General features: G+C 49.4%; 2 long non-coding RNA genes across 2 annotated transcripts; both read right to left on the bottom strand.

Moving 5' to 3' along the window:
• Positions 1-12,917: 12,917 nt before the first annotated feature.
• On the bottom strand, positions 12,918-14,484 carry LOC135829777 (uncharacterized). The gene is made up of 3 exons (XR_010555916.1): positions 14,113-14,484; positions 13,558-13,848; positions 12,918-13,410 (listed from the first exon to the last, which is right to left on the bottom strand). It is a non-coding gene; the product is annotated as an uncharacterized LOC135829777 (long non-coding RNA).
• A 2,428-nt stretch (positions 14,485-16,912) lies between these two features.
• LOC135829466 (uncharacterized) lies at positions 16,913-18,883 on the bottom strand. The gene is made up of 3 exons (XR_010555832.1): positions 18,515-18,883; positions 18,258-18,422; positions 16,913-17,364 (listed from the first exon to the last, which is right to left on the bottom strand). It is a non-coding gene; the product is annotated as an uncharacterized LOC135829466 (long non-coding RNA).
• Positions 18,884-26,071: the final 7,188 nt, after the last annotated feature.

The raw sequence follows: 26,071 nt of genomic DNA, 5'->3' as shown, positions 1-26,071 counted from the left end.
ATATACACACACATACCCACACACACACACACACACACACACACACACACACACACACACACATACACACACACACATACACACACACACAGCTGAAAGAGAATGAATGAAAAGGACTTTCTTATGACTACAATTTCACGCTCATCAGCGACACCATGGAGGTAAAACAATCTAGCAACTTTGTCACTACAACCTCTTTCTATCTTGTGTTCACTTTAGTATTTGTATGAGATTTCTACGTGTGTATTGTGTTCCATGATGAATCTACTTGTATTTAATACAGTGTTGTTGTTGTAGAAAACAATAACAACACACTGTATTTAATACAAGTAGTTTCATCATGGAACACAATAGTGTGATATGCTGGAGTATTGAAAACACAGGAGAAAATACGAACATAGAAGTTGCGACTTCGGCGGTAATAGTCATGAAGTTGATTGTTCCAACTAGGAACACACGCTTCTTGCCGAACTTGACACTTGACTGACTCACGACTGCCATCCAGAGCACACGAGGAGCACGTCGCACCTTCCGCTCGGCAAACCTGCAAGAAAGCACCACTCCCTGCTCAATACACAGTGTTTCGGGGAATTCACCCCTCATCAGTTGAGCTTGAGTAGGCTGAGGAAGATTTTGCCTGAAAAGCACCACTTATATACTGCTCTCCAGGCCAAACCATCACCAGGGATACAAACTTTCTGAGACACTTTGTTTCCAGCGCGACAAACACCTCGTGAAGCTCCAGGTAGCAGCGTGAATCAGAGTCGCTCATGGAGTTGTGCTAAACAGACGTTGAGAGCCAGTATAGCTATTCGCAACGAAACACTGTGTATTGAGCAGGGAGTGGTGCTTTTTTGCAGGTTTGCCGAGTGGAAGGTGCGACGTGCTCCTCGTGTGCTCTGGATGGCAGTCGTGAGTCAGTCAAGTGTCAAGTTCGGCAAGAAGCGTGTGTTCCTAGTTGGAACAATCAACTACATTGTATTATTGATGATGATTGAGACCTTGGCAGACCTGTCATGTCCATGTCAATCTATCCACTTCTCCCCGGCTTAGCTTGTCTGACCCTCTGTCCGTTATGTATGGAGTACCGCAATGTTCAATACATGCTGCCCTACATTTCTCACACTCTACATATCTGATATACACATGACGTGATATGATATGAATAAACTACTACCTACCTTCTCTTGTACCAAACGTAGGCATCTTGTTTGCACATGACAGTTGACACTGCTGCTCTGGTATTCTCTGACATCTCGCTGGATCATCTTGTCACGCGTAGTGTTGCAGGCTGGCATCGACACCACTGTTCTAGCTATATACGTGTACTTGCATACAAACCATAATGTCTAGTGATAACAACACTACATTCATTCATTCCCAGAGAACGGTGTGCTGTATTGCAGTCATTTCTCACCACTAAAATGAAGTCTCTCCTGAGGATCCAACTACCGGCCTTTGTCCTTGCTCTCCATTATATCCAAGGTCATGGAGTGTATTATAAACCAACAAGTCACCAACTAGTACATTGGGTACTGCACTTGCCTGCGACCCGAGAGGTCGCGGGTTCGAGCCTCGCAGTCGCACATCTGACTGCAAAATCCCCACGACGCAGCTCACCAGAACAAGGTGTGGGTCCTCTGCACTCAGTAGAGTCAAGTCGAGCGAGCTGCAACTCCTGGTGCCGAAAGGCGGGCTAACGCCCCTACATGGCTACTTCCCCTTGTCTAACCCCCAAGACGAAATGATAGTAGCCGACTGGCCGAAATGAAAAAATAAATTAAAAAAATAAACCAACAAGTCACCAATTTCCTGGAGCGCAACGACCTGCTGCCTGACAGCCAGTTTGGTTTTAGACGTGGCCGTGGCACAGCTGACCTCCTCACAGCACTCCAGAGCGAATGCGTGCGGGTTGAAGCTGAGGGGGGCTGTGTCCAAGTAGTAGCAATTGATATTGCCGGTGCGTTTTACCACGTCTTTCATGTCGGCCTCCTCAACAAAGCTGAGCGAGTAGGCATCGGTGGACCTCTTCTCTCTTGGTTACGCGACTACCTGAGTAACCGCTGCCTAAAGGTGGTAACTGGAGGCCAAGCTTTCAAGAAGTACCCCATCACTGCCGGAGTGCCCCAAGGCAGCGTCCTGGGCCCCACACTCTTCATATCATTGTTTGCTGCCGATATCGACCAATGCCTCTCGCATGGAGTAAAGCTCAGCTCTTTCGCCGATGACACTACCGTGTACAGTCTGATCAGACCAAACGACAACCTCCAGGAGAAGGCAGCATCTTTACAGACAACCCTCAGCAATCTTGCCGCATGGGGCCAGCAATGGTGGATCCAGTTCGAGCCCACCAAGAGCCAGCGTCTGATTTTATGCAATGCTAGAAAGCGCCCTGACTTTCAACCAACCACCATTGCCGGCGCGATTATTCCGGATTAGGACCACCTAAAGCTGCTTCGAGTCACATTCGACTCTAAGCTTGGGTTCCAGCGCCACATTCATGCTGTCGCTGTCAAGGCCAGCCAGCGGCTGGGATTCTTGCGCCGTGCTGCTTGGCTTCTGGGTCATGAGGGCCGCCTCGCCGTGTACAAGGGGTTCATTCGGCCCATCCTGGAGTACGCTCCCCTCGCCACCATGCGTGCAGCCCAATCCCACCTAGCACGCTATGACAGGGTGCAGGAGAAGGCAATGCGAAACATCGGACCTGGCACGATCCTTCAGAGCCTGCAGCTCAGGAGGGCAGTCTCAGGGTTTGCATTATGTGTACAAGTTGCACTACATTACGGGTCCACCCCAGCTGACAGCCCTCCTCCCACCACAGTCGGTGCCTGCACCTACTCCTAGAACCCGCCGACAACTAGCTTCTCGCCACCCTTTCCAGTTTCAATGGCCACTTGTTCGGACAGTACCGAACTACCTACTGAGGTCATTCCCCTACACCCTCATTGTGGCATGGAACGACATTCCTGAGCAAGCCATCCCGGAACCTCCTGCATCGAAGTGAATGCAGGCCTTCAAGTCTCGCATTTGTCAGTACCTGATGCGCCAGGATTGGTTGTGGGCGACAGCATTCCGTGGCTAAATTTGACGATGTTCCATTCTCCAGTCCCACAACGATCACCTTTTCTTCACCTCAGTGCAGAATTTTTTTGCGTTAATGTTTCTTTCTTATCTTCTTTCCTTTGCTGCTTTTCGTGGCCCCTTTCTCGCTGATCCAGTGCCTGCACACTACTCTGCCTGGCAGCAGCTCCGATCTAACTTCTCCGTATTGCACCCCCCCCCCTTCTGAAAGAAATGCAGCTGTTAGTCCATTGCCATAGTTCCCTGAACTCATCTGGCACTCATTCCCTCACCCTCCCTCACTTCCCCGCCCCCCCCCCCCCCCCCATCTCATCCTCTCTCTCTCTCTCTCCATCATTAATTGTCTGGCTCCCAGGTTCTCACTCTTCACACACAGTCTTTCTCCTCTCCCTTTCCCCCAAGGTGCGTGCTGTGCGCCTTGATCCCGAGACCATTCGTCGGGGAAGCACACTTCACCTCACTTGCAAATCTCAATAGCACCTACACACTTCCCCAGCACCTACACGCCCTTTGTAGTTCCCTATGGTCTCTTGATGTTGTTGTTGTTGTTGTTGTTGTTGTTGTTGTTGTTGTTGTTGTTGTTGTTGTTGCTGTTGCTGTTGCTGTTGCTGTTGCTGTTGCTGTTGCTGTTGCTGTTGCTGTTGCTGTTGCTGTTGCTGTTGTTGTTGCTGTTGCTGTTGTTGTTGTTGTTGTTGTTGTTGTTGTTGTTGTTGTTGTTGTTGTTGCTGTTGTTGTTGTTGTTGTTGTTGTTGTTGCTGTTCCATTCTATGTGGGCATTTGCACTTTCATAAAATAAAATAGAAATAAATAAATAAAAAGGCGGGGTTCGAATCCGCCTCCCCGCTGCCACCACTGAGGCGGTACTATTTTCCTGGATAACTATGAGCTTCCCCAACAACCAGAAGCGCACTCAATACAAGCTCAGCAATACAGCTGCTATGCGCTGTGTATTATCACTCCATTGTGGTGAGTTCCCCTTGGGAACGGATACGAGAATGATAATAATACAGTCATACACAAATAGGAGATACCCAAGACAAGCGTTAGCCTTTGGGTAATCCTGAAATAAAGATTATTATTAACCTGTCCCTTCACATCCATCAACCTGTCCCTTCACACTTTTTAACCATCTACCCCCCGACCTGCGTGAAACAACTAGCAAGCATGCGTTGAAATCAATGGCGTCTAGCCTCATTCTATCATCCATATGCTCCTGTAGTAGCTCACACTGTACCCCATCGTAACCCCATCCCCCTGCAATGTGTTGGTTTCCTTACTTGATAGACTGATTTTATATGATTCTGGACTTATTTGAATAATATTATCTTCCTTATTGGCCATGGGCCATCGTGGAAATAAAGAATAATAATAATAATAATGAACAAGCAAACCCAGCGCTAATCAAGGACAAGATGGTGATGATCAGATCAGACAGTATAACTACAGTCTACCAGCTAAACAACCTGGGGGAACGATAGGAAGCTATGATGACCGTAACTCGTCCAATCAATGTCATAACGTCGCGGCTCAAGACAATCCTCCTGGCGAAGCACATTCCAGCAGCAACTGGTCACTGAACCGCGGTATCTTCCAGACAATACACAGGGAACTGTGACCAGACGATGTGGATCGCTTTGCCAACTGTCAGAACACACGGTTACCTCCATACGACTCACGGTGGTTGGAAGAGGAGACGGAAAGCAGTAGATGCACTCCACGGGAACGTACAGCAATGTCAATCCTCCGTTTCCACCCGAAACAGGGTGTAACGGAAACAGTTATTGCCCCCGTTTGGCCAACACAGCCCTGGCACCAGGAATTGGTAGGCAGGGCAATGGAACCACCACTGATAATCCCGAATCTTCCCAAATCTGTTCGAGCCCCGGCTCTAGCGTCATTCCGCCAGCCAGAGCTTCTCCACAACAAGAAGTGGGCTATGACATTATGCAAGGTCTGTAGCGACAACAGGCAGCGGAGAGTATTCCAAACGATGCCTTAACCCTTTCACCGCGAAGGACGTATATTTTACGTATAATATGTGCACCTGTCACACTTGGCTCGGTATCGCAGAATTGCAGTTGACCTGATCAGTTTCAGTGGTGATAACGACAGCCTGAGCTTGGACGTCGTAAGCAGCTTCCTCGAATTCGTAACCAGATCATCGTCTCGACCAGAACCAACACTTCGACTAGTCCGTGTCACCGTTCGGTTCCTGACTGACATACGGGTTAGCCCCATCCCTCACACAAACAAGTCAACAAAGAGGCATCTTTGGATTGAGGAGTGCTGGTTTCGAAACAACTGGTTTGAAGCTCAAAGTAGAGCTGGTGTTAGCTCAGAGCAGAGCTGCTGTTAGCTCAGAGCAGAGCTGCTGTTAGCTCAGAGCAGAGCTGCTGTTAGCTCAAAGTAGAGCTGCTGTTAGCTCAAAGTAGAGCTGCTGTTAGCTCAAAGTAGAGCTGCGGTTAGCTCAAAGTAGAGCTGCTGTTAGCTCAAAGTAGAGCTGCTGTTAGCTCAAAGTAGAGCTGCTGTTAGCTCAAGGTAGAGCTGCTGTTAGCTCAAAGTAGAGCTGCTGTTAGCTCAAAGTAGAGCTGCGGTTAGCTCAAAGTAGAGCTGCGGTTAGCTCAAAGTAGAGCTGCGGTTAGCTCAAAGTAGAGCTGCGGTTAGCTCAAAGTAGAGCTGCTGTTAGCTCAAAGTAGAGCTGCGGTTAGCTCAAAGTAGAGCTGCTGTTAGCTCAAAGTAGAGCTGCTGTTAGCTCAAAGTAGAGCTGCTGTTAGCTCAACGTAGAGCTGAAATGCTAAATGGATGTAATATAGCGCAAGGCAGAGCCGCCGCAAATAGCTAGATAACACCAGTTGTGAGAGTGGACCCGATTAGTGGGTACGATAATTATGATGGTGTGAATAAGTTGGATAGGGAGGGATGGTGGGAAAAGAAACACTGCTGAAGCACGATCCGTTGTCTGGAAGAGCACAACAGGGCAAGCAAGATTTGTTTTTCTTTTCCGCAAAATGGGCTGGTGCCTTTTGTGATTACGCAGCAAAACAAAGCGCATGACGTCAGTCTTGAATGCAGTACAAAGCAATGCAGTGCAGTGTGTGCGCTAGTTCGGATTGTTGCTAACAAGTACTAGCACAGCTAGTACACCATTAGCCCCATCCCTCACACAAAACAAGTCAACAAAGAGGCATCTTTGGATTGAGGAGTGCTGGTTTCGAAACAACTGGTTTGAAGCTCAAAGTAGAGCTGGTGTTAGCTCAGAGCAGAGCTGCTGTTAGCTCAGAGCAGAGCTGCTGTTAGCTCAGAGCAGAGCTGCTGTTAGCTCAAAGTAGAGCTGCTGTTAGCTCAAAGTAGAGCTGCGGTTAGCTCAAAGTAGAGCTGCTGTTAGCTCAAAGTAGAGCTGCTGTTAGCTCAAAGTAGAGCTGCGGTTAGCTCAAAGTAGAGCTGCTGTTAGCTCAAAGTAGAGCTGCTGTTAGCTCAAAGTAGAGCTGCTGTTAGCTCAAGGTAGAGCTGCTGTTAGCTCAAAGTAGAGCTGCTGTTAGCTCAAAGTAGAGCTGCGGTTAGCTCAAAGTAGAGCTGCGGTTAGCTCAAAGTAGAGCTGCTGTTAGCTCAAAGTAGAGCTGCTGTTAGCTCAAAGTAGAGCTGCTGTTAGCTCAACGTAGAGCTGAAATGCTAAATGGATGTAATATAGCGCAAGGCAGAGCCGCCGCAAATAGCTAGATAACACCAGTTGTGAGAGTGGACCCGATTAGTGGGTACGATAATTATGATGGTGTGAATAAGTTGGATAGGGAGGGATGGTGGGAAAAGAAACACTGCTGAAGCACGATCCGTTGTCTGGAAGAGCACAACAGGGCAAGCAAGATTTGTTTTTCTTTTCCGCAAAATGGGCTGGTGCCTTTTGTGATTACGCAGCAAAACAAAGCGCATGACGTCAGTCTTGAATGCAGTACAAAGCAATGCAGTGCAGTGTGTGCGCTAGTTCGGATTGTTGCTAACAAGTACTAGCACAGCTAGTACACCATTAGCCCCATCCCTCACACAAAACAAGTCAACAAAGAGGCATCTTTGGATTGAGGAGTGCTGGTTTCGAAACAACTGGTTTGAAGCTCAAAGTAGAGCTGGTGTTAGCTCAGAGCAGAGCTGCTGTTAGCTCAGAGCAGAGCTGCTGTTAGCTCAGAGCAGAGCTGCTGTTAGCTCAAAGTAGAGCTGCTGTTAGCTCAAAGTAGAGCTGCGGTTAGCTCAAAGTAGAGCTGCTGTTAGCTCAAAGTAGAGCTGCTGTTAGCTCAAAGTAGAGCTGCGGTTAGCTCAAAGTAGAGCTGCTGTTAGCTCAAAGTAGAGCTGCTGTTAGCTCAAAGTAGAGCTGCTGTTAGCTCAAGGTAGAGCTGCTGTTAGCTCAAAGTAGAGCTGCTGTTAGCTCAAAGTAGAGCTGCGGTTAGCTCAAAGTAGAGCTGCGGTTAGCTCAAAGTAGAGCTGCGGTTAGCTCAAAGTAGAGCTGCTGTTAGCTCAAAGTAGAGCTGCGGTTAGCTCAAAGTAGAGCTGCTGTTAGCTCAAAGTAGAGCTGCTGTTAGCTCAAAGTAGAGCTGCTGTTAGCTCAACGTAGAGCTGCAATGCTAAATGGATGTAATATAGCGCAAGGCAGAGCCGCAGCAAATAGCTAGATAACACCAGTTGTGAGAGTGGACCCATGAAACCAGCACTCCGTTAGCTAAGCACTATTGACGCACAGCAAGGGTCAATTATGTCAGCACAGGCAAGCATTGCGCAGCTAGAGTTCAGTAGCTCATTACTCACCCGAGTTGGGGATCATGGCATCCATGGCACGGCAGCAAGCCGGGACGATAGCTGGCGCTTAGCGCTTGTTGTAGTCCGGATGTAGCATAGACACGCATCGCTCTTTTCACTAGGGAGGTTCTGCTATACGTGAAACGTAGAGAAATCACGTAGAGAGCAGGTGTCTGGGTTAGAGTCTACGGCTTCGCGTGTTTTGGCTCCAGATTTCTACGCGGAGATGGGGTTCTCTACGTTGTGGCACACGCAGAGAAAATGCGTACGGATTTGCTGGGTATCGATCAACTGCATGCAGAAAACTGCCAAATATGGAAGGGGAAAATCCCAGTACACATTCCACGTGACTTCTCTAGGTGAAACGTAGAGCAGAACAGCATTTCTTTACGTTACGGGAACGCGAAGAAAGTTCGCGTGATTCTTTGCGTCGCGTTCCCAAAACGTAGAGCAGAACCTCCCTACTGACCTACCACTCGGAAGAAGGAGTCGGGGCACTAGCCATAGCAGCGGTGGTGGCTGCACCAATGTGGACCGAATGCCCGGAGTAGTTCGACTGGGATGGTACACCGGCCGCAGCCACAAGAGACCATACTGTTACTGTGAATGACTGCCTGGTCAGCTGCTGTCTGTTCGAGAGTACGAACAAGAGTTGCTCTGGTCCCTCGCGACGAGTGACAAATGGGTAGCTAACAATGGCACGGACCGGGCAGTACGGCGGTACAGACGGGCCAATGTCACTAGTAACGCCTTTACCGAATGGGTCCGTCTTGGATGAAAGCAGGAAGAGTTGCAGGCGTCCGTCACCAGGGGAGCTAGTACAGCCCCGTGTGATGCCATTAGTGAATTCAGCACACCGAAGAAATCCAAAGAAGCAGCATGGCGGCTTGGTAGAGCAGCTTGTCATGGCCATTCAGGATACTACTTTTCCGGCGTGCATCCGTCAGGTGTCGTAGGATTGGCATAGTTATAGGAAGGCGAGGGGTGAGTACAGCCGTACCATGGCATCGCTGGATGCCCTTCAACACCCTCTCCAGAAGCCACGCATCTACTAAGGGGCCGGCAAACCCATTCTCAAGGTGGGCTTTATGCACCGCACTCGCATACACAGATACAGTTCAAGGCACGCTGATCATAGTTCACGCATGAATGTGTGTCCAGGAACGATGACTCGGGCAGCAAAAGTGAGCTTCCCCAGGAGGGACTCGAGTTGACGATGGCCGATGCTGCGCTCGCTGATCGTAGCCATGAGTGGCGCACGGATCTCGGACAGCTTGTCCTCTGGTAGCCGCAGTCTAGGAAAATACCAAGGAAGGTCAATGATGGTGATGGCCCTTCGAGCTGGGATGGAGGAAAGAGGAGTGCCGAGATACGTGAATGCCCGGAGGGGGATGGTGAGTTGCTGGTTGGCTGCAGCCGAACCAGTGGAGATATCGAGAAAGTCATCGAGGTAATGAAGCCGGTGATCTATAGCAAACTCGTGCTGCATGATCCAGTTGACTGCTGTGGCTACTGAGTCAAAGACGGCTGGGCTGGAGCGGAGGCCGAAAGGCAGAAAGCGCTCGTAGTAGTAGGAGCCTTCCCAGCGAAGTCCTGACGGTGGACTGGGATCTGCCGAAATGCACTGCGTACATCGAGCTTGGACAAATACACAGGCTGTGGGCATGACATGATGATGTTGATCGCGTTGTCAATGCTCGCGTGGTGCAGAGAGAGTGGCTCGGCAGGAATGCTGTCGTTCGCGCCGGTGCCTTCCGGACTAGACAGATGGTGGATCATTCGCAGCTTGCCGTTCTTTTTGGGGATGGCACCAATACCAGAGCGGCGCATGAACTGAAATGGAGGTGACGGAAATGGGCCTGTGGTCTCGCTGCGGGCGCAGGAAGCAGCTAATTGCTCGGACATAAATGCCGAGTGAGTGAAAGCCAAGGGTAGATTATTAGAGAAAACCGAAATGTCGTGTTGGCCGGCAGATCCAAGAGTAAAGCCGCGGCGCAGGCCATGGAGAACATACACAACACATTATTGATATGAGTGGTTACGTAACAGGCGGGCAAAGTGGTCAGCTAGCAGTGTGGTGTCTGCAGAGTGTATAGGAAAGAAGCTACGTACCGAGTCAAGCTATTCAGTAGCCATTCTGCTAGGAGCGGCGGGGTGGCCGATTGGCTCCGCGCTGCTGCTGGTTGCACATGATGCATGGGTGGTCCTTGCCACACTGGCTGCAGGTGTGGGAGAAGCGGCACGACGACGAAGAACAGCGACCTTCATTGAAATTGCGGCAGATTTCTTGGCCGTCGCTGGTATGGTTGCGACCACTGGAGGTAAATGCTGCTGGCTTGGGGACGAAAAGGACACAAACCGCCCCTGGATGGGCCGTCTTACATTGAGCGCATTTTGGGTGTGCATGGCCTGTGACAGCTATCTGCCATAGGTTCACGTCGATGGTGTCCAACCTCTTCGTGCCTGGTTACTGGGCCACGAGCAGCCGCAGCTGGCGGTCGTACTCTAGCCACGCGCTTGGGAAGAACTGGCGGTTAGCAGTCAGGATCAACTGCTGGTACGCAATCAGTTCAGCAGTTCAGCAGTGCGGTGTAGGGCAGCAGCCGTGATAACAGACATGTATGTGGTCCATGCCTCGAGCCGGGTAGCTACATGTATAATTATCGTGAACCTTGCGACGCACCTGCTTCGCGTACGGTCATCCGACTCAACGATATTTAGCTGGCTATCGTTATTCGGGCTGTGCACCAGCCGGAATGTTGGGCCGGAAGTGTGCAAGAATTTCAGGCAACAAACTTGAAAAATCTACGAACTCCCCTCGCAAGATACGTTCTTGCACAGCCTTGGGCACAGCTGGTGCAAGTGGCTGATCGGGTGGGTTACAGGAGCTTGGCCTGGCGTAGTGGCGGCAGCAGCCGCATTGCCTTGGCCTTGGGTGAGGAGCGGCACAATCAGGGAGTCGTAAAATACCGGGAGGCGACACGCCACACATTTCACGATCCGAGGATTGCCGCACTCGACCCGCGAAATTTGAAGCGTGATTGAAACGTCGTCGTCATCTTCTTTTTCTCAATTGTTTTTGCTATATGCTTCGAGGCTATTCTGGATCTCCAGAGCGAAAGCTGGTTGTTTCTGATACGTACCACGCATTACCTTAGGTTGAGCCGTGGCTTTTAATTTTTTTTGGGAAGTTTACTGCTTTGGAGACGACGGAATGTCAAGGTAAGTTATTCACGAAATGTACTCAAATTTGAATTGAGTCAATGCGAATGACACCCTGTTTTCGGAATAGTTCTCCACTAAACACACCATGCCCATGGCCCCTTCATGTTGTCCAAGTTCCATTCTAGGTTTGTGTGAAGTTTCGAGATGAAGTTCGACGATGTACTCACCTTTCCATGGAAGGGAAAAAAAGTAGCATATCAAACAGAATCCATGCAGTATTTGATGCCACTATCCTCATTCTTCTGCATTCAAAGTGTTTCACATCTATATGGCCCATGAACTGCAAACAATATTTGTCATTTCTTAACTGTTCATAGCTGTTCATAACTGTTCTGAACACATTGCCTTCAGGAAACGTAAGGCCGAGTCGCCTCACCGACTGAGCAAAGTTCTCTGCGACGAAAGTCACACTATCGGCGAATGCACTCAAGGTGAATACCCGTCAATATCCTGTATACTGCTTGTACCGCTTATCACAGTAGCATACACACAAGCACACATACATACACACCTGGTCCTGGTCCTGGTAAACACTGCCATTACGGTCACGTGTCCCCTTACGGGGCCGACAATATAGAACGACGAGCGGGACCACGTTCGAGAGAGCCATCTCCAGCAGCTATGGATCTGGCTTATCATGGGAAACAATTCCTCTCACGGCTGCCGCTACTACCAACTACCGCACGAAGACATACACACACACACACACACACACACACACACACACACACACACACACACACACACACATGCATGCTCGTGCACACACAAGCGCAAAATTCACAAATCACTGGTTCAGTTGTTTTTATCTGTGTCGTATTTTGTCTTATACAGAGCGTGTTGCTTGTGTTTGTTTGTTTGTTTGTATTTATTTTGATTCGCAAGTTCAAACGGGCATAGAACCCAATAACATGAAAGCGAATATGAAAATCATAATGAGAATGAGAATTCAAATACTTTTATCTTCAACGTAGAGTCAGCGGTACATCAGAGACAGAGGGAGATCGGGTACAACAGAAAGAGAACAGAAAAAATCAGATTTCGCTTGTCGACATCTACAGGGCGCAGGTATAGGGGATTACCTGCGTGCGAAACTGCCGAGCGTGATGGATGGCACGGATGTCGCTGGGGAGGGCATTCCATAATACAGCACCCTTGCAAGCAAAGCGCCCCCGCCCCGCAACCGAACGGGAAACTGGCACGCACAGGCCCATGGCAGATTGGAGCCGAGTAGGGCCGGGTGCAGCGGGGGTTAGCAGGGCTTGCAACTCTGGACTTGCCAGTGCATAACGACAGCGCCACACCAGGTATGCTAGCTTCTGATTGAAGACTTCTGCCACACGGAACACTGCAATGCGCTCCAGCAGGTCGCGGGCAGACGACCACGGAGGGCGGCCAAAGACAGCACGAGCCCCGCTGTTCTGCAGGACCTGTAGACGGTCGAGGTACCTTCTTTGCAGTGAGCTAGAGTACGCGTTTGAGGCATACAGCAGGTCAGACATGATCAGCGATCTAAAGTAGGTCATGCGTGACTGGTGATTCAGGCAGCGGCGCATTCGCCAGAGTGCTCCGATCTTCTGCGACACGCGTGCAGAACATTTGGCAATGTGGGCGTGCCAGGACATGCCGGAATCGATTGTGGCGCCAAGATAACGAGCACTTGGCACACTAGGCAGTGAAGTGTCTTGGCAGACGACCTGTAGATCCGCTGTGTGCTGACGGCCGGCAGGAATTGGCACGACTTGGCTCTTGCCAGCATTGAGGATCAGGCCTCGATCCTTCAGCCAGTCTGCAAGGATTGAAACAGAAGCAGATAAGACATCGTGTGTGTGTTGAGCATGCTGGGGAACTGGGAATGGGTTATTAAATTAAGCTGGTGAAACAAGGAGCATGCAGCAGGCACAAGTACAAACGTATGCTTCTGCTCTTCATGCTGTGTTGCAGCTATGGGTGCTGCATAGCCATGGTCACGGAGCGGTTGGTCATTTCTGGGCAACGCTTGATGCTCAGATGTTTGGAGAATGGCTCCAAAATTCTCCAAACAAGGCTGAAGGCTTGTCACGGCATCCTTGCCAAATAAAGGTATAAGCTGCAGCAAGTTGTCGTTGCGACACCTTGCTCCTTCCAGCTCACGCCGCACGGCCACCAAGCACCAACCACCATGGTACTTTTCAGCAAGGTGAGACAAATTGTCAATCACCGGTTCGGGGATGGCTTCAGCAGCTTTGGATGGTGCTATTGACGCTTTCCTGATAGCAGCGGCAGCCGTGGCATGCAGGTAGCTTATCAGATTCGCTAGCACTGCAGATGTAACTTCCAAATCTGAAGAAGAGAAAAGAAAAAGACAACATATAAGGACTGGTGGTTGCAGAGACTGTACTAGTATTCAAAAGCCAGCGTTTGCATACCTAGTCTGCATACCTAGTCAGAAGCCAATTTTTTTCCAACGTGCATGCAAAACGCACTGACCTTCACAATTGATTTTCACTTCGGGAATAGCTGTTGCGATGACGGACAGCATTTGTTGCCATGCTTGCGAAATATCAGCACCCTTGCATGCCTTCAGCTGGCACACTTCCTGGCGTAGCAGATTTGCAGTACCTGATGCCTTGTGTAACCGTGTCGTAATAACATGCAGGAATGACTCCGTCGCCTCAGTAACACTCGCCTGTCTCATTGTCAGCAGTTTGCAAATTCCATGGATCACTGCACCTTCCATAGGCCTGTACACCATGATGGCACTACCACTCTTACATCGATCTGCACATAGACAAAGTATGGTTTGAGGATGGAGGTTTACATCATCTACGGTGATGATACATACTAGGTATACACGTAAATTTTCAGGACTTCAATAAATATCCTGTCGCAGTGAACAGACAATGCATCGTGGGCAGACTAGGATGAAAAGGATGGTGTCGACCACCTAATATATCGGGTCAGTTCGGGCACTTAGGTATGCTACAGATTATACATTCGTGTCCACAAGGAAGAGACAAAAACATGCAAACGAAAGAATCTCACCTGTAGCCCACAGCTGAACATCCCCACAACTCAGGTCACCAAGTGAATACGTGGCGTCATCCCATCTTCCACGGTGGACTCATCACTTTGGCAGTCATCTCTGTCAAGCTCCATCATCCTTTACTTCGAAGGCCAAGGCACAAAGTATTATTACTTAGAAAAACAAAACGAACTGCTGACACTGGATTCGTTGTGTGCAGGATAATTTTATTGAGTTTTCAAATTTGTTGGACCAAACAGCGAACGCGTCCTTTTGCATGACCTGCGCCGCTTTGACCTCATGGGAAGTCCCTCGCCATGCAGCGCGTGAGGTCTCAGCACTCGTGCCCGAGCTGAGGCAATCATCCGACGCGGTTGTGCATCTCGTGTCGCCTCCCGGTGTTTTACGACTCCCTGGGCACAATGCTATCCGATAATCATAAAATGGCGGCCGACAAAGCCGACTACACCTCGTCACGTAGATCTACGGGAGCGCAGAGATCCGTTGAGCCCGCGTCACCTGAGCTGGCGGAGGAGGCATTGGTGCAAGTCGGGCTTCTGGGCTCGCGAGCCGTGTCCGCACTGTCATGTTGCTGGTTCTCCTGGCCGGAGCAGACCTCACTACCAAGGGCTAGTTGTGCCAGCAAACGGTCCTGTAAAATACTTTTACTAAGTTTCCTTTCGGATTCAAGCCGCGCTGAGAAGGCTCGCCGCGGGGGCTTGGCAAGGCATTGCCTTGACAGTGTCGACAGCTAGGTCAGACGTACTGAAGAAATACAGTGTCGAGGTGACACTCGGGCTGGCAGAAAAGCTACGAAAGGAAAAGAAACACTGCTGAAGCACGATCCGTTGTCTGGAAGAGCACAACAGGGCAAGCAAGATTTGTTTTTCTTTTCCGCAAAATGGGCTGGTGCCTTTTGTGATTACGCAGCAAAACAAAGCGCATGACGTCAGTCTTGAATGCAGTACAAAGCAATGCAGTGCAGTGTGTGCGCTAGTTCGGATTGTTGCTAACAAGTACTAGCACAGCTAGTACACCATTAGTATGGGGCTGTTAAGTGTGACGTCACGGCCCCTTCGATACGCATAGCAACGGAGAGCACTGGGGACAAACAAAAGTCGCGTCCTCTGGATGGAACCAGTTGTGAAGGGCAACAGCATCTAAATGACTGGAGAGAGAGCAGTTTTTCTTTGCTTTTTCGTCAAGCGATTGTTGTCGCTCTTTACTCCTTGTTCTTTCCTCTACAAATCTCCTGTAGTCGTCGAGGGCCTTCATAATGGCTGTGAAATTGGCTGCCCACTGTAAAACTCCGTGTTTGAGAGTGCTTTGAAGATTCTTCGCCTCCTGATGGATCAAAGTACGAGCGCTCCCTGTGGATTCGATTATATGTAGGTGAGTTGTTCAAGAAATCAGTGTCTTCTTTCTGTCTCTGCCCTCACGCTGGCACAATATCAGCCTCTATATCCATGACAGCCCGCACCTCTCGTAGACTGCATGACTTAGCTGTATTCTCGCCCTCCGTGGTGATTGAAGACCCATGGAAGAAGTTGTTCAGAATGATGTCCTGAGAATATAAAATAAAATAATTCCAGGGAATTGTTACAGGGTGTATTTTGGAAGGATGGAGAGAGAGAGAGAGAGAGAGCACTGTTTGAAGTGTTTGTCTCACTGTAATTACTCCAGATTATTGAATGGTGTATGATCTACTCGATATTTTCCGCAATGGTTTTTCCTGATTTGCGGGATCTCTTCTTTTGCTGTTTGCGTGTTTACAGGAAGTGACTGTCTGGTGTATCTGCACCAGATCCTGGGGAAATGAAGTCAGATGCAGAGGCAGGGTCGTCCAGTGATGCAACTAGGGCTGAAACAATTATACCAAATACTCGAGTACTCGCTCGGTTTTTTCAAAAATAATCGTACTCGGAATAAATCAGAGTACTCGTTCATACTTGGTACATGCATTTACCACAGAAATCTGCCGTTTCAGAGCAGCAGTCAGCAGATATTGATGTGCAGACTGTGTGGTGAACATTTGTTCACGAGTAGAGAGAGCCCAAATGACCCACCAACCAGTATACCCGAGAAAAATGACAACTACTCTGTTCGATCAGGGTTGTATCATGTGATTTTAAGCCCCTTGGTGTGCAATTTTTAGGAGATGAAGAATACTCAAATACTCGAATATTCGATCGGAGAAAATCAGAGTACTCGAACTCGGAATCTCAGTGCCAACTTTCAGCCCTAGATGCAACACTGCCGTTCTATGTGCAACGTCACCGCTAATTCCCCCGGCGAAAACACAAACACGTGAAGAGACTACAGTATTGACCGTTCTGGTAATGAATCGTGATTGCTTGGACAGTCGATAATCGAAACACAGAGCACCAGCATGATGTTTTCATATTGGGAACCACACACCAGCTCAATTCTCAAGCCCAAAAATTGATTAATACAAAACACAGAGCGACGCAACAAGAGATCATCCGGCAACCAAACCAACCTGGGTCTGATGCACTGAATAGTCCTGAAATACGCAGGCCACACAAAGCAGTGCAAGCACAGACTGTTACAAGGTACATGCATTGCAGAACAAAGTGTAACCAAAGATACACAGGGTTATAGCTGCACACTCGTGCATGTGCTCGCTCAGCCCAAGAACACGCTGGATGATAGAAATAATCCGGGGGAAACACGCTAATGTCATGACCGGGGAGTGGGCCAGACATACTCTCAGGATTCTACAATTCCAGGTTCTTTACGGAAATATACCAGGAGTCCAGATACCCATTCCTCACCCTCACCACACAAGAAGACCAAAGCTTCACTCTAGGACCAAGCTCAAACAACAGAAGCAACAAGAACAACAACAACCAGCGATCGATGCAAAGCATCGAGCTATATACTACAAGACCTAGTAGCGTGCACGGCGCGGAGCGAGCGAGTAGCCAGCAAAGCAAGAATAGTGATAGGTTTCACAACACTATTGATCGACAAGACACATCGCCGCCATGGCAAACACTTCATAAAGACACATGTATAAGCAGGCGGAATACAATACAGATAATGACATTGTAGCAACACACGGACACGACACTAGCACCGAAGTAAGCATCAAGACGTAAATAGTGCAGCTCTGAAAATGTAAAAACTACATTGACATGTACATTGGTGTGCCGAGTAGTATCATCCTTGATCACCCATCCAGCCAAGACGTTATCAGGTCCCAGACGCCGAGATCCCACGCCGAATGTGAAGTGCATCTAGCCTTGAACCTGTTGCACAAGGCACACACATATGACAAAAAATGACATCCACTCCGATTATTTCCAGAGGCCAATCATAACAGAACACAGAAATGAAACCACGGGCTCAACAAAGTAAACGCAAAGGAAATTAGTTAAAATAATCCATGAAGTGCTATTTTAATTCCAGCGCTGACTGCAGTGTGGCGTCATGGCCCGATACCCGCTGAGCATAGACACAAACTCCATTTGACAGGGGCACGACATACTATTTTGGAATAAAGTCACAGGGTCGTAGCACCCGCCACGACTGGTACGACCATGGCCGCACCACTTTTCGAAAAGTGTGGTCCGTCTGGAACGTGCAAAACCGTAATAAAAAATCAGGATCCATCGATATTTGCATATGCGCATCATACCTTTTTCTAGACTCGTACTCGTAGATCTGTTATGCATCTGCAGTCGTACTGAGTACTGTACTCGACTCGACTGCACACTGCGCCAGAAGTTCCCAGAACGCAGGATTTTGTGTCTTTTACAAAATTTTCCCGGGGGGGGGGGGCGGACCCCCTCCAACACGGCCTTCCGCCGCACCGACCTTCGGTCGTACCACTTCCAAAACCCCTCCTACGCCCGAGTCATAAAGTACAGCACTCCAATGACATGACGGACACCTCGTGCAAATGCGTGGTCTGTTCATCCGGCCAACTCGGCCACGCATGAGAGTGTGTGCATGTACGCGCGCACGCAAGCGCGCACGTGCACACAGTGCCACACACACCATGTATTTGGTGCGTATGGCGTACCTGTTGCGGAGATAATGAAGATGGAATCATTATCATGATGTTACATGTACATGTACAGTGTATGTTTGAGTGTAAAGTAAATTTTATTTTATTACACATTTCTTCGACACAACTTACTCCACATCTTCGCATTTCTCATAATCCATCCATCTACACTCAGTCTCAGTTGAGGAAAATTCTCCCAGGTATACACTAGTCACCACAGCCATGTGATGACATTGGGATGGGCCCCAAGCACGACTGCACTCTCCAGTTACAATATAATTTATTTGTCCAGATTATCTGTGAAGACAAAATGCAATGCATAGCGGCAATCGATGGATGAAGAGAGAGTTTGTAAATACACATATCTTTCCACTTGTTCAGGAGCTTACCTTTTGGAGTTCACATCGTTTACACGATCTCTTATGCTGTCTTGCACCTTGGCTTTGTTGACCATGGATACGCCATCCCAGAAGACATTCTACAGGAGCTACTAATGCAGAGCGTTTTTCACGCTCGATCTCGGCGATCTACCTCGTCACGCCAATAAAATCCTCCGTGACACTGGCTACAGTCACAAGAGACGTCTCAGTAAGGTAATGAGCACGACAACGCCGTCGAGATCAAGGACAAAGAGAAAACAAAACACTCACTGAAAACAGCAAAGAAGAAACGAAGAAATGTACACGATTCCTATATGTTGCCACTGACAACTGGTTCGGTGGAGACGACGCTACTTTTGTTTGTCCCCAGTGGGATCGTTGCTATGCGTATCGAAGGAACTGTGACGTCATCACTTAACAGCCCCATAGTCCCCTACCAGACATCACAGTACTCTACAGTCTATGTGTCCACACAGGTCACGTGACATCTCCTACATCCAAGACACGCCTGGCAACGCCGAGCACTGACCTCGAAAATATTCTGACCTACATTCGTGACATTGGCCTATCAGTTGAATTGCCTGTTAAAAAGAGCTATGCACAAAGGCTTTGACACTGCTTTGCCTCTCAGCCCTGTGCCGGCCATCAGATGTAGCATTAGTCCCAGTACCACCATCTATCTCGACACCAGCGATAACGACACAGAAACTAGCAAATATGCTTGAGCTCGACTCAGGTTAGGCGGCATCGCATGGGTCGAGGCTGGCTTGGAAATATTCTTCTTGGGCTCCAAAGCGGACAAGGGTATGTCAAGCAATGCAGTGGTGATCTAGCATGTCACAGATGCAGAACTACGCCCCGTTGCCACATAGTGACAGTACATGAACAAAACTGCGGCTGCATGGGAAAAACGGGAGACAACCACCCCGTGTTCATCACACTCAGACAGCCATATAGAGGATTGGTGTCCGCTTCAACCGCACAGTTGTTGTCACAGATGCTCAAACACTCCGGCGAGCAGTAAGGAATCTCTGCTCGATCACTGGGCCCTACCGGAGCACGAAAGGCAATTGCAAGTTCCGTCGAGCTCAGCCTGGTCCAGCGCCGTGGGAGGTGGAAAAACTCAGATGCATGCCAGCGACATTTTTCCGGAATCACAAGTCCAGCTACAGATGCCATCCTTTCATGACATGATAATAATCCTTTACGGCTTACCTGTTTCGAGCATAAACAGATTCTAGTCTTCAGTCCAAGCATATGGAGCTCTGTCATGCATCCATTGTTCATTGTGTTGCATCCCTGCATCTCATTTCACTCACCATAGTAGCAGAGGGTTGCTGTGTAGATAACTGGTATTACTTAAGCAATATATAGTTACCACACAGCAGCCCGGTACTTTCCCTCCCTGACAATCTACACAATTGTTTTGCTGTTTTCGCGTTGGATCTCAGGACACTGCTTCCTGTGGCCGGAATTTGGTGGAACTTTCGATACCGTCAAATCAGATTGTCTGGCGTTTAATTAAATAAAGAGAAAAGCAGCACCACGTGACATGGACCCAGCCGAGCTTTCCATCAGAGGTTTCCTAAGGCACATGAAATCCACTATGAGAACGACAGGGATATGGCAGAATCCTAAATACAACATCTCCCAAGCAAACCTCCACGTGCTAAAGTTATTAGGAGAGGGTGAAGATATCGAGGTCACCCGAAGTGATGAAGGAGGTGAGATGGTGATGATGAAGACGGAAGACATGAATACACTCTGCAAGAAGCACCTTGCCGACTCAACAACATACTGTAAACAAATCACTTTAAACTCAACAACATACTGTAAACAAATCACTTTAAACTCAACACCTACTGCCTAACATCAGTCGACCTCAAAGAGCTACTCAGACTACTTCTACACAACAACGTGTTCCAGCACCCAATCCTTGGAACATTCAAGTAGATAAAGGGGTTGGCAATGGGTAGTCAACTCAGTGGCACATTAGCCATTGTCATCATGGACCGCTTTGAACAACATAACATCTACCGAGATATCTGACAGAAGAATGGAACAGCGTTACACTAATGCCTCGCAAAGTGTCGTGGGCGGTGGAAAACTGCGTGTCCAGATATCACATGTGAGTGGCTTTGCTCCAGTCTCCATACAGAACTGCAGAATAGTAATGACAGCGTCATGGCAGGGGATCCGCTATACCTGCCCATCCTGGACAATGGAACTAAGCTGTTACAGAGGTACACCAACAGACACAAAGTCAGTCTCTACTGCGTCCTTACATCATTTCACTTTATATTGTCTAGGTGCAAGTCTTGCATACCCATAGAGACATGCCCCCCCCCCCCTGCCCCTGCTTCAAATACACTCACCCCCCCCCCCCCCCCAAACCCCACCCATACACTCAGACATGAGACCACCCCCCCCCCTCCCAAACCGCACACATACACTCCGACATGAGTCCACCGCCCCCCCCCCCCTCCCAAACCCTACTCAGACATGAGCCTAACCCCCCCCCCCCCCTCCCCACTCCCAAACCCCACACACACACTCAGACATAAGCCCAACCCCCCCCCCCCCTCACCACTTCCCACATCCCCACACATACACTCAGGAATGAGCCCGACCCCCCCCTCCCAAACCGCACACATACCTGCCCTCATACAAACATGAACCCACACACAAGCAAGTAGAAAATGCTGGAAGAAACACACATCCACAAACACATACAACACAGAGTGTGGTTGCTAGCTGAAAAACGCACGCACACCCAGACATAAACACAGAGTGTGCTTGCATGCACAAACACGCACACACAAACACACACACACACACACCGATGCATAAACACAGAGTGCGGTTGCTTGCACAAACACAAACATATACACACACACACATACACACATACACACCCGTTGAACCTTGAACGCCCATTGCCGTAGCAATAATAGGGATTGCTTCCTCTCATTGAGGCTCTAAACCCGAAATCTGCAGTATGGCGCATGTCACTTGAGGTCACCAGATGACAGAACACTCTGTCACAGTTGTAGTTGGTCACTTGGTGCACGGGATGTCTGTGGCTTCTTTCTTCCCCCTTTGTTGACCATACTGAAACCAGGTGGATCTCTCCTGCGCTGTGTCATACCAGTCCACCTCAGACATACCGATGACAGTGAAGTCCGAGGACAAAACATCCCCCCAGGGCTTCTTCGGACCCTGTTGTGGGCGTTTGCAGGGCAGTTCCACGAACAGCCGCATGATCTGCTTGGGCAGCCTGGTCTCCTTCATCTGTGCAACATGACAAAGCTACTGCAGGCAGTGCTTCCTGATCACATCGGCCATGTCGACGTCCACCCCTGCCAGCTCACTCGGCAAGGCCGACGACAATCTCTCCTCCCATTGCTCATGACGAGCGATACCGAGAATTGCGCAAATACAATCATGGCGAAAGGTTCGGAGTCGGCAAATACGATTCACCTTTATGGGCCAGGTCTCTGCACCGTAGAGAAGAGCAGAAATGACAATAGCACGATACACCAGCAGCTTGGTGTGGACCGAGACATGTACGCACTGAAATATTGGAGACCTGAGAAAACCCAACAGCCTGGACGCCTGCGCCAAACGAGCAGCGAGGTTCACCTCCACCGTTCACAAACACACACACACACACACAACTACCCCCCTCCCTCACATACACACACACACACACACATATAAACACACAGACACACACACACATAAACACACACACACTTGGCCGTATGCACAAGCACTCGCACACACCCATACAAAGCACAAATTGTGGTTCCTTGCACAATCACGCACACACATGCCGATTGAAAGACGGGGTGCGGTTGCTTTCACAAAACTCATACACACACGCACACACACACACATACACACACACAAACGCACCCCCCCCCCCCCCTCCACACACACACACACACTCACACACACTCACACCCCCCCCCCCCCGAAACCACACACACACGAACACACACACACACACACACGAACACATACACACGAACACACACACACACACACTCACACTCACACACACACACACACACACAGACGCACGCACGCACGCATGCAAGCACGCATACACGTACACACTAAAACACAGAGTGTGGTTGCTTGCCAAGACTCTCATACACCCAGAGAATAGTTGATTGCACAAACACGCACAAACCCAGCCATAAACACAGGGTGTGGTTGCTTGCACGTACGCACGCACACACACACACACACACACACACACACACACACACACACAGACATACACACACACACACACACACACACACACTCACACACACACCAGTCCTGTCCTGTAGGGCCACTACCACTAGGGTCACGTGGGCCCCGGAGGGGCAGCAGAGAGAGAGAGAAAGAGCACGCCACCCGATGGCGCTCCAGATGCGAGACTAGTTGGAACCGGCGAGAGCAGATACACATATGCCGGAACTTGTCTCGTTCTCTGGCCGTTGGTCACACACACACACACACACACACACACACACACACACACACACACACACACACACCCCACAGGCACACAATGTCCACGAGCAAAAACAACTACACGAAGAAAGTGTAGGCGATTGACCACCCACACACACACATGCTAACAAGGTGTTGGCGCAAACGTGCTCTTAAACACACACACACAAGCGCAAACACAATCGCACACGCAGACGCGCACATGATCGTACCCATGCACACGCGCAGGCACACACACGCGGAAGCACACAAAGTGAGGGTGCTGGCGCACGTACACACACTTGTGCAGACACACATACACATCTGGCCATGGTCCAGGTAAACACTGCCATTACGGTCACGTGTCCCCTTGCGGGGCCGACAACATGGAAACGACGAGCTACGGCAGAAAGTCGGAAGTTCCCCGAGAGGTCGTGGACCATGTTAAATTGGCACCACGAGAGAACCATCTCTGGCAGCTATGGAGTTGGAAGCCACGAGTAGAGCGGCAGCACCGACCACATGCCCCACAGTGGGCCTTACAACACACACACACGCACACACACACACACACACACACACACACACACACACACACACACACACACACACACACACACACACACACACATAACCATCATAGCAACCTGTTTTAAATCCAATTCTCCATGATTACACAAACTTTGACAAAAAATAAACAAAATTACATATAGAACATTGTAACCACACATAGAAATTACTATCAGTTCATAAATCAATGATGAAAAAACAACATAGCATAGCAGTAGCAGCAGATATGATTATAGGCATGAAAACATCAGAAATCTATTCACAACAGTCCTCAACATTAGAGTAGTAAGCAGGCAAGCAGCAAGCAAAAACATAATATCTACAAGAAGAAAAGCAGGTAAAAAATACCTATCGATGGTCAGGGTTTAGGGGTAGGGGGTATACAGGGGAACAAAACAATACAAAACTTTACATTCTCTCAAGAATTTACAACAATTTACTGAGTTTACATGACTGTGTGGTCAAATTACAACAGAACATACATTGTCACAATCACATTACACTCACACAACCAGTCTACATACTCACACACCAAACAAGCGATCCCGACACCCCCTCTCTGTGAACACAGTGACAAGTTGAGAACGTACATTCTCACTCAAGCCACATTCGAGCACCGACAGTATACTTAACTGTGTACACACCTTCACTGCTTCAATGAATCTCAATTCATCATCCTCACTACCCACAAACACATTCAAATTCAACCCCAACTCTTCCAGCTGTGTACATTGCTCCAACATATCACAGAGTACAGACAACGGTGCAGCACCATCAAGATACATGCACCTGCTGACAGTGACAGCGTGTACATTCTTACACTGACTAAGTGCACGGAACACCGACACAAAACCACTCACACCAACAGGGTTACCACCGACACCCACATCCACAAGACTAGCAGACATGGCTGAAATCACGGAGGACAATGCCTGACCATCGTGAATACCATTCTTCCCTAGATCTAGTACACGTACATGGCTACACCTCTGTAAGCCTGCCGATAAGCTGTGAAATGACGCATCGCCAATGCTACACCCAAAGAGGTTGACTACCTCTAAATCACTACACGTATAGCCACGCAGTAAAGAACTGAGAGCAACACATTCATGAGAAGAAAGAGAAACATAATCGAGATTGAGCTTTGATGCAAGCATAGCACGAAAGAAAGAGTGTGTCCAGTTGCAGGACACACCGTGATACTCTGCATGCTCATGATATGCCACAACAAGATGAACAAACAACCTACGTATAGGAGATTCAGCAGCAGAAAAAAACTGAGCAGCATCAGCTAGACTTACAATGCCAGAAGGAGCAGCTTGCAGGGATTCACGACTCAGCAGCATAGCAGCGGGATGAAGCAGACTCTCGCACGGCCGCGCCAGCTCGGCATCCACCTGGGATAGCGCTTCCAGCAGCACAGTGCCATTTGCAACACTGCCGTTCTCCATCCACACCGTCAGGAGAGTATTTAGGAATAGCGCGTCTGTGGGCTCTCGGCTGATGGGCATGGAACGGCGCACGCGTTGCCCACCATGGCCCTTGCCACGGTCATGCTGAGGAATGAGGAGAATGTCGGCGAGGACTGTCATGTGCTCAGCCTTCAGTACCTGGCAAAGTCGGTCGTGGACCTTTGCCATCTCCATCTCACCGGTCAGGACACTTGAGTCGTTGCGCATGTCCCCGGCTAGCTTAGCGGCGGTGGCAGCACGCCTAGCGGCAGTAGCAGCATGTTTGGTAGCCTTCGTAGTCTCGAAGGAAGCCCACACCTCTTGCCCGTCGCTGACCCGTCTGTTAGCTCGTTTGGTGTATTCGTCGGCCTCTCCGCTAGGATCCAGTGGTATGGGATCCTCACACTGCACACGCCATAGCTCCTCCATGATGGTCAGCGACACGTCTTCCGGGCATTGAGCAATGAGAAACTTCCAGAACATTGCCATATGGCCATCGTACGCGCCCAGTCGCCGTACCAGTGCAATGGCGTGATGTCTTTCTTGCACCACACATTCTGCCTGAAACCATGCCGCGAGGAACTCCTGCAGTGACAGATGGCAGAAGCGGTATTGCCGAGCGTCCGTAGACATTGTGCCTTGGCATGTTTGCAGAAGACCCAAGCTCATTGCATCCTTGCTCAAGTGGGAGTTGATGATGTCGGACGTGTTGAACACCATCCTTTTCACCAGCAGCATGCGAAACGCAAAACGCCCCAGTTCCTGTAGCGACTGGACCACTTTGCCGGATGCCAGTGAAATCGACTCGCAAACCGCACCACCAGCGCGTTCAACGACTCGGCGCAGTAACGATTCGTACAGGGATGCGCTGGACTTCAACAAACCTATGCTGCTCTTGAAAAGCTCACAGGTTAGGGCTGCAAACATGGGAGTTGCCATAAGACATGACACATCCGGCTTGTTCTGCAGCTCGGCCAGCAGAATTTCAGCGCGCTGTCTACCGAGAACCTTCTCCGCGTACTCCCTCACGTTCTCCGGTGAGAAACCCAGTACTTGG

The sequence above is a fragment of the Sycon ciliatum genome, chromosome 13 (assembly GCF_964019385.1).
Source record: "Sycon ciliatum chromosome 13, ocSycCili1.1, whole genome shotgun sequence".
Classification (NCBI taxonomy): Eukaryota; Metazoa; Porifera; class Calcarea; order Leucosolenida; family Sycettidae; genus Sycon; species Sycon ciliatum.
The sequence above is the reverse complement of the archived record's forward strand: the minus strand, read 5'-3'. Positions and strand labels throughout refer to the sequence as shown.